This window comes from Lolium rigidum, chromosome 3 (assembly GCF_022539505.1).
Source record: "Lolium rigidum isolate FL_2022 chromosome 3, APGP_CSIRO_Lrig_0.1, whole genome shotgun sequence".
Classification (NCBI taxonomy): domain Eukaryota; kingdom Viridiplantae; phylum Streptophyta; class Magnoliopsida; order Poales; family Poaceae; genus Lolium; species Lolium rigidum.
The window spans coordinates 243,382,758-243,392,273 of NC_061510.1; positions in this window are offsets into that span (position 1 = coordinate 243,382,758).

Consider the following 9,516-nt stretch of genomic DNA (forward strand, 5'->3'; position numbering starts at 1 on the left):
CTAGCTCAGGTGTATATAAATGATATACATGTTATGGTTGTATTCCTAGTTAAGTCACACAATGAAATTCTTGGGTATTAATACCATATTGGTTGGTATGAAGTATCATACAAAACAACACAATACAAGAATACAATGGCCTAAGTGACTGACAAAGAATATGATAGGAATGCACGTCTGGAACAAAAATAAAGTGTTATTATGTTCATCGTTGGCATTCTATCTAGCCCTTAGAATTTATAATAAAGAACTTAATAATTGTTATTTTGCTCTGGTCAAATGAAAACAATGAGTTGTTCAAATTATGACATTACTCCATGTATGATGGATAAGTTATTATAAATCTTAATGGTGAAACACACATACATAACACTGACGCTAAAAATGCCATAAGGCAAATGATTTGAATTCCACTTATTTGTGGAACCGCAATTTAGGTCATGTTAGAAAGGATCGCATGAAGGAACTCCATGAAAATGGATTTTTGGAGTCATTCGATTTGTTGAATCGATTGGCACTTGCAAAATCTTTTCTAAAAAGTAATGACTGAAATACCGTTCATAGGCCGAAGAGTTGAACGGGCAACTAACTTAGTGAAAACATACATAATGATATATGTGGTTCACTGGGCATAGTTGTGTGCGGAAGATTCTTCTACTTCATGAAAACTTTCAAACAATGAATTGAGTATATATGTGGATATATTCAATAAGGAAAAGTTTGAAACATTTGAATAGGATTCAAATAAATTTCAGCATGAAGTGGAAATCATCGTAATAGAAATCAAATATCTATGATTGGATCATGGTGGAAATATTTGAATTACGAGTTTTAGCGAACATCTAAGAGAGTTATGAAATTGTTCTACAACTTACGTTTCTTGTAGTATCATAGTGATGATGAAGTATCCAAGAGATATATCCAAACTTTGTTGGATCAATGATGAGATAAAATATTGATGCCATTATATTTTTGTGGATTATGCTTTAGTGACTACCGCTTTTACATTGAATAGAGCATCATCATGATCCGTTGAAATGACACCATACAAGTTATGGCATGGGTATAAACCCTAATAGTCAACCAAAATCGGATGAATGTCTTTGAGTTATCCCGGAGATTTAATTGGGAATTCTTCCCACGAGACAAAGACAAAAGTGTTTGTCAATGTTTCTTATTTCCGAGAAATTGTTTCGAGTGAAGTATTTGAGTGGGAGGACAATATAATTTGATAAGGTTTATGAACCCGAGCATAATGATCGAGTAGCGCAGACATCGGAATTGGTTTCGAAAGCGGCCACGACGATCATGGCTCTCATGACTACAAAGTGTTTTAGCCATGGAGATCGAAGTACATATTGAACCTTGTAGGTATGGTTTACTTTGTGATCAAATAAATGATTTGTGGACAAAGGATTGATTTTGAACAATGATAAACCAACTACAAAACAAAGAAGTTATGATGGGCCCCGACTCCATTAAAATGGCCATGCGCCATGAAATCCAAGATAGATGAATACTTTATGAAAGTAAATGGATCTATGAAATTGATAGACTTGGATGAAATATCCTTGAAGAAAGCTTGACTTATCGAAAAATTGTTTACTGACAAAGTTCAAAGAGTTGAATACGATAAGATTAGATCTTCCGTAGCAATGCTTATAGTCTATGTGGATTATTCTAGTAATCACTACATATTTCTTTTATGAGATATGCTAGTAGGATGGCAAAATACACTACTTAACAGAAGTATGTATACAAGATACAACCAAGAGTTTTTGCTGGTCCGTGGAATACTAGATAGGTATACAAGCTTCAATTGGATGAAGTAAGTATCACGGAGTTGGAATCTTCACCAGATGAAATAGTCAAAGAGTTTTTGATTTCATCAAAGACGATGAAGAGGCTTGCATTTGCAAGAAATTAAGTGGGAGCGCTAAGACACATTTATAATACTTTATGTAGGTGACATATAGTTGGTTATAAATGATGTAATTATATACTTGATTAAAAAGGTTTCATTGAGAATTAACTTCAATGAAAGGATATGGACTCGAAACAAATTTAGTGTCAAGATCTATGAAGATAGATTGAAACACATAAATAAGTTTAAGTCAAAGTACATATGATGGATATTGAAGTAGTTCAATATAGAAATATTAAGAAAATGTTCTTGTCATGTGAAGGTTTAACAAGACTTGAGTGTATCCGACACTCAATGAGTAAAAACACATGAGTGATTATAGATCACGAATAATATGTACACAATCAGATATCATGTGCTATAAAGTGTTATGAGCATATACCGAATGATTCATATGATGATCATTGGACGACGATGAAGAATATCCTTGAGTACTTTAGAAGAACTAAGGATATATATATATATATATTTGTATGAAGAAATGACAAACAAATCGTCTGTAAGGTGTTACACCGATATTGGTTTTGTCACATATAAAATATAATTTCAATCTCAAATTAGACTAAGTGTTGTTTAAAAGGTAGCACAATGAGCTAGAAGTTGTCTATGCTAGATTTAGAAGAGTTCTAAATATTGTGACGGAATCTACAAAAGAAGGCAGAGTATGTCATTGTTTTGACAATGACAAAGGATGTTAAAGTCAAGAGGTTCTTTGAGAACTTGGTGTATTTCCGACAGCTAGTCATATTTCAGACCGCGGAATTAAGGTTCCACCAGAAGACCAAACATATTTAAATGCCAACTCATTTGGAAATGAGTGATGCATTGAGACGCAAATGAATTACAAAATACATACGTTTCTGAGCGTGTCAGATCCGATGACTAAAAACCTCTCCCGTGAGCAATACATGATAAAGCACCAGAAGGCCAAGGTGTTATATCTTTACAAAAGTAAACTAGATTATTGACTCTAGTGCAAGTGGGAGACTGAAGGAGATATGCCCTAGAGGCAATAATAAAGTGGTTATTATTTATATCTTTATGTTTATGATAAATGTTTATATATCATGCTAGAATTGTATTAACCGAAACATTAGTACATGTGTGATATGTAGACAAATAAGAAGTCCCTAGTATGCCTCTTAAACTAGCTTGTTGATTAATGGATGATTAGTTTCATAATCATGAACATTGGATGTTATTAATAACAAGGTTATATCATTGTGTGAATGATATAATGGACACACCCAATTAAGCGTAGCATAAGATCTCGTCATTAAGTTATTTGCTATAAGCTTTCGATACATAGTTACCTAGTCCTTATGACCATGAGATCATATAAATCACTTATACCGGAAAGGTACTTTGATTACACCAAACACCACCGCGTAAATGGGTGGCTATAAAGATGGGATTAAGTATCCGAAAGTATGAGTTGAGGCATATGGATCAACAGTGGGATTTGTCCATCCCGATGACGGATAGATATACTTCGGCCCTCTCGGTGGAATGTCGTCTAATGTCTTGCAAGCATATGAATGAGTTCATAAGAGACCACATACCACGGTACGAGTAAAGAGTACTTGTCGAGAGACGAGGTTGAACAAGGTATAAAGTGATACCAAAGATCAAACCTCGGACAAGTGAAATATCGCGAGACAAAGGGAATTGGTAATATATGTGAATGGTTCATTCGATCACTAAAGTCATCGTTGAATATGTGGGAGCCATTATGGATCTCCAGATCCCGCTATTGGTTATTGGTCGGAGAGAGTACTCAACCATGTCCGCATAGTTCTCGAACCGTAGGGTGACACACTTAAAGTTGGATGTTGAAATGGTAGTACTTGAATATGGAATGGAGTTCGAATATTTGTTCGGAGTCCCGGATGAGATCCCGGACATCACGAGGAGTTCCGGAATGGTCCGGAGAATAAAATTCATATATAGGATGTCATTTTATGTGAAATAAAATGTCGCGGAAGGTTCTATGGAAGGTTCTAGAAGGTTCTAGAAAAGTCCGGAAGAAACCACCAAGGAAGGTGGAGTCCACAAGGGACCCCACCTCCATGGCCGGCCAGCCCTAGATGGGGTGGAGTCCCAAGTGGACTCCACCATAGGGGGCCGGCCACCCCCACATGGGAGGTGGGAATCCCACCTTTGGGTGGGAGTCCTAGTTGGGCTAGGATTGCCCCCTCCTATGGAAGGTTTTGGTTTCGGGTCTTATTCGAAGACTTGGACACCAACACTTGGGTTCCACCTATATAATGAGGGGCATAGGGGAGGGGCCGGCCACACCAAAGCCACCACCTTGGCCGCACCCCTTGGAGGCCGGCCACCCCCTCTCCCCAAACCCTAGCCGCCCCACTCCTCCTTCTTCCCCGCACGCTTAGCGAAGCTCCGCCGGGATTCTCCACCGCCACCGACACCACGCCGTCGTGTTGTCGGATTCAAGAGGAGCTACTACTTCCGCTGCCCGCTGGAACGGGGAGGTGGACGTCGTCTTCATCAACAACCGAACGTGTGACCGAGTACGGAGGTGCCGCCCGTTCGTGGCGCCAGAAGCGATCGTGATCAAGATCTTCTACGCGCTTTGCAAGCGGCAAGTGAACGTCTACCGCAGCAACAAGAGCCTCATCTTGTAGGCTTTGGAATCTCTTCAAGGGTGAGACTCGATACCCCCTCGTTGCTACCGTCTTCTAGATTGCATCTTGGCTTGGATTGCGTGTTCGCGGTAGGAAAATTTTTGTTTTCTATGCAACGTTATCCTACAGGGCAGCAGCGGCGAGGAGCTTCCTGGGAGCAGCGCCGACGACCTCGACGACGGCGGTGATGAGGACAGCGACGACTAGTAGAGTAGGACCAGCAGTAGCAGTGCACTAGGCACCAGATCCCTCTTTTGCAAGCCATCGGCTCTTCTTGTAAAGCCGCTCCTTTGAATTAATGAGAATTGTTCTTTCAATTTCTCCTTCCATTAATCCAATTTCATCCTTCCGCTTGCCACACCAAGACCGATAGCAACGAATCGGATTATTATATTTTTCTTGACCGTGGTATCTTGTAGTCCCGCAGCCGATGACTGTTCATCGGCCAATTTGAGAAACCAGTCTCCTTCCTTTTCTTGCAGTACCAGCACGGTCCAAACCTCGTACAAGATGACGGCTTCCCTTCCCAGCTCTTCCCTGCAGCTTTGACAACCTTCTTCTGCAAACAGCTCACCGCTTTCGGAGAAGATCATGACGCAGAGTCAGCCGATGCAGCTTCAACCGGCTCTCAAAGATAGAGCACCTCCCAAGTTAGTTGCCCCCCGAGCCTCAGTCAAGGCGAGAAAGGTAGTGAAATAACCGATCGTGTCGCCATTGGTCTTACGTCATAATGCAGAACCAGCCGATTTCACCAAAATCGGCTCCTCGAGCGAGCAGAACCTTCAGGGTGAGCTGCCCCCCGAGCTTCTTCAGTCTACTCCTTGCGCCTTGTTGGTCAGATCGGCTCCTTTCCTTTGGCGGATCTAATGCAATCCTTCCTTGACCTGATCTGCACGTCCAGGCTGTTCTTGGCATTGTGTCTTGAAGAGAGGATCCAAGCCCCTAAACCACTCCATTGAGGAGTTCTTCCATCATAGTCTCTCTTCGTGCTCCGTTGACCCTCCGCCAGTTATACCTCTTGAGTCGATGACCATGCATCGGCTTTTATATCCTTAAGTCGATGTCTGCTGCATCGGCTGTGCTAAAAAAAATTCGATTTTTTTTTTTGAATTTTTACGGCCGACTTATGCATCGGCCCCCATACTTCAATACCCATCTCCAAAGGATGAGACACTTCTACTGCATATGCATCGGCCCCCATACTTCAATACCCATCTCCAAAGGATGAGACACTTCTACTGCATATCCTCGTGTTTTGTCCACCTGGGTGCACCTGGGTGCCCCCCAGAGCCGATTCTGTCAAGAGAATTGATGGTATCGGCTTTGTTGGATTACATGTTGAACCCAGGCAGAATGGATGGTGAGGATAATTTTGGCCGATTGCTGGAATCGGCCTCCACGTTGCTTGCTCGGTGAAGGTTTTGTAATGTCCCTTCATAAATTTTTTGGGGCCGATCACAAGGATCAGCCTCGCCACGTTTGCTCATTGACGTGCTCTTGCTACTCGTTCGAGCCGGTAGATAAAACCAGCCCAATTTCTGACTTTATCATGTTGGTGCGCTTGTTGCCGTCCACCTTGAGTGCATCGTGTAATCGTGGAGCACTAAGCTTCGTTGGAAGAACGAGCACCATGTTTGTGCCAGCCCGATGTTTCATCATCGGCTTTCCTTTGCTTGGGGCGCCACTCCATTTTCCGTGGACGACCCTCTTCACCAGGGTTCGCCGAACCTTCGCAGCCGGATCAGGCCTTGCCTTCCTTAATGTATGCAAGTATAACCTCTCTCGCTTCCTCCGAGCCGCGCAATCGCTGAACCCCGCGTTTCGGGAACGGGCTGAGTCCATCGGGGCACCACCTTGGCCGGTGGTACCGTCTTCTTCTTCTCCCTCGTCTTCCGAATCTTCGAGATCTTTCAACCGAGGGGACTCAGCTCGTTTGCTTTGTGGCGGGAGAGGCCCTAGGCGTTTGAATACGGACACGCCGGCTGCCTCCTTCTTCTTCTCGGTTGCATTCCGGGCGCTTGCCGATTGTGGGCAATCGGCTCATTCCCGAATCCCAGCAGTGTCTGAAGAAGGGACAGTCCCAGTGCCTATCCTCGTCGACTTGCTCCCCCAACTTTTCCTTGGCACGGCGCTCGTGCTCCTCCTCACCACGATCATGCCGACGATGTCTCCTGTCGTCCCTAGCCAGGCGATCTTCTTCATCATCGTCGTTGTATCGCCGGCGTTGGTCATACTGACTCACATACTTGTTGAGGAGGTGATCAGAGAGGGGTCGTTGATACCTTATGTTTTTCACCTCTCCCTCTGTGACGTAGCGCTTGCCGTCTTGGCGGAGCCGATCGCGTGGAGCGGCTTCCTCTGTATCCTTGCTATGAGAGCAGCTGCCCTCATCTCCGTCCTTACCAGAGTGGTGTCCCGGTCCTACCATGTTGATATTGTACGAGAAATCCGGCTGGCACCCTCCATGGTAAGTGTACTCCACCATGTTTACGGCGTGGAAGGGGTGTGTGTCGACCTTCATGGCGTATTGGTTGAAAATCAATCGTCCGTTTTCTATCGCCATTTGGATCTGCTGCCGCCACACCCCGGTCGTTGGTGGTGTGGGTGAACGTGTTATGCCACTTGCGGTATGGCTTTCCGTTCAGCTCTTGCACCGTGGGGATCTTGTGGCCTTCGGGTACCTTTATATGCTTCTCCGTGAGTAAGAGATCAAAAATATGCTCGGTCTTGGTCACGTCGAAGTCGAACCCTTTGGAGGGCCTTGTGGCTTCACCCATTTGCGAGGTCACGGGGCTCGTCGCTCGAGTCCATTCAGCCACCTGCTACCTCTCGATCTCCCGCAGAGACCTTCATCCTCGTCTCGCCTCAACCATGGTCACCGCACGCTTGAATTTGTCCCGGTAAACATCCGGGTGGCGCCGCTCATATGCCGACGGCTTCGCACCATGTGCGCCAATGAAGGGTAGTCCGCTTGGGAGGCCACGTCCTTAATCGATGATGAGAGACCCACCACCGCCAACTCGATCGCTTCTTTTTCACTTACATGAGCCGAAAAGCATCGGTTCCTAATGGTCCCGAAGCGCCGGACGATTCTCGCCACCTGTTTCCCCGCGCTCGTCGTACTTGTGCTAGATCGGCAATACCAACATCGGAAGCCTCCGAGTGATACCGCTCATGGAACCGCTCTTCCAACTGCTTCCAAGTCCGGATGGAGTTCGGTGGCAGCGATGTGTACCACCCGAAAGCCGATCCTGTGAGGGACTGTGCGAAGAACCTCACACGCAACTCGTCTGATGCCGAGATCGTGCCCAACTGTGCCAAATATCGGCTCACATGCTCGATGGAGCTGGAACCATCTGATCCACTAAACTTCGTGAAGTCCGGGAGCCAATATTTGGGTGGTAGCGGGATCAGTTCGTAGTCATTGGGGTACGGCTTGGTGTAGCCGAACGTCTTCCTTTTCGGCATCATGCCGAACTGATCTTTCAGGATTGCACAAATCTGATCCGCTGTGATGGCTGAAGGTGTCGAACCCTGAAGATTCGCCGGAGTAGCGTACTTAACCAGCCATGCTTGCTTTTCCGGTTCTAAGCCAACTGCAGGAGCTGGGCTTTGGAGGTTTGTCGGAGTGGCGTACTTAGCTAGCCACGATTGCTTCTCAGGATCGGCTCCCGACGTTCCTCCTGCCGTTCCAGAGGCCCCTGATGTTGCAGCCTGGTTCGAGAGTGCCCAGGTGTTGCAGTCTGGTATGTATGCGCACGCGTATCCGTGCGGGAACTCCTTGGGTGCCTCAGGTAGGAATTGGTAGTCACTAGGATCACCACCAATCATGTAGACGACATATGCCGATGAGTTCGGCAATTCCGGTGCTGCCCATGCGAACGGCTGGGGCTGGAGTGGCATCTCTCCTTTGAAAGTCCCCAGAGCTGGTCCCGACGGAGAATACCGGTGGCTCATGATTTCCTGACCACGCGGCAGCGACACGCTCCAAAGTGTTCACCAGGCTCTCGGAGTGGCGGTGCGAGCGACCGAGCCACCATGTAGTTGATCTCCGGCGCAGCCGACTCGGTGCGTTCTTCCGACGGGGCGGACAGGTCCACTCCATCGAGTGCGCCTTCAGGTGTGAAACCCTTCCACCTCGACGCCATGGGAGCGGGTTCGGTGGAAAGAGCCGATGAGTTCGGCTTCGAGGGTTGCCTTGATCTCGTCATGTTTCTTCTTGAGCTCATCGGGCGCATCCTCGTACTTGACCGGAGTGCCTTCCGCCATCTCGGATGTAGATGGCGATGTTGTGGATGTCGAAGGTTGTCCCACCGGGCGTGCCGGAATGTGTTGACGTCGAAACCCCCCGGCGGGCGGAGACGGGCAACACAAGAGAGCCGGGAACAACTAGGGCTGCGGCTGGCCCCAGTCCCTCGCAGCGACGGCCCGCAAAGCCTCCCCGGTCACACGTCCGATGCTATCGCAAGGGCGTGCCACCCGACCTATACCTGGTCGGAAGGTGTGGATGATGCCTCGCTTAGTTTCCTGCATGGCATACACGTAAACATTAAATACGAGCCTCGATCGGCTCTCGAGTTATCCCGTGAATCGGCTCAAAGAGCCGATCCACCCATGATTCGTACGAGGTGTCCGAATATATGGTGGTCCAGCTTGATCAAGATAAAGCTAATGAGATCTACGACGATTTAGGGTTTTCACCGCATAATCGGAACATCCCACTCACGATTGGGCCTCGCGCTCGCGCACGGTGACCGTAAGCTTCGATCCTAGATAGGGCCTAAAAACCAACACGAGGTTGATCCCCGGAACATCCTTTCTAGGGTTAGCAAACGTCACCCTACACGCCGCTGGATCCTCCAACCCTTTGTAGGGCCTAACTATTGCGGATGTTAAACTAATCCTTGATGAACAAGGAGCAACCGTAACGGATCAGATCTACTAAAC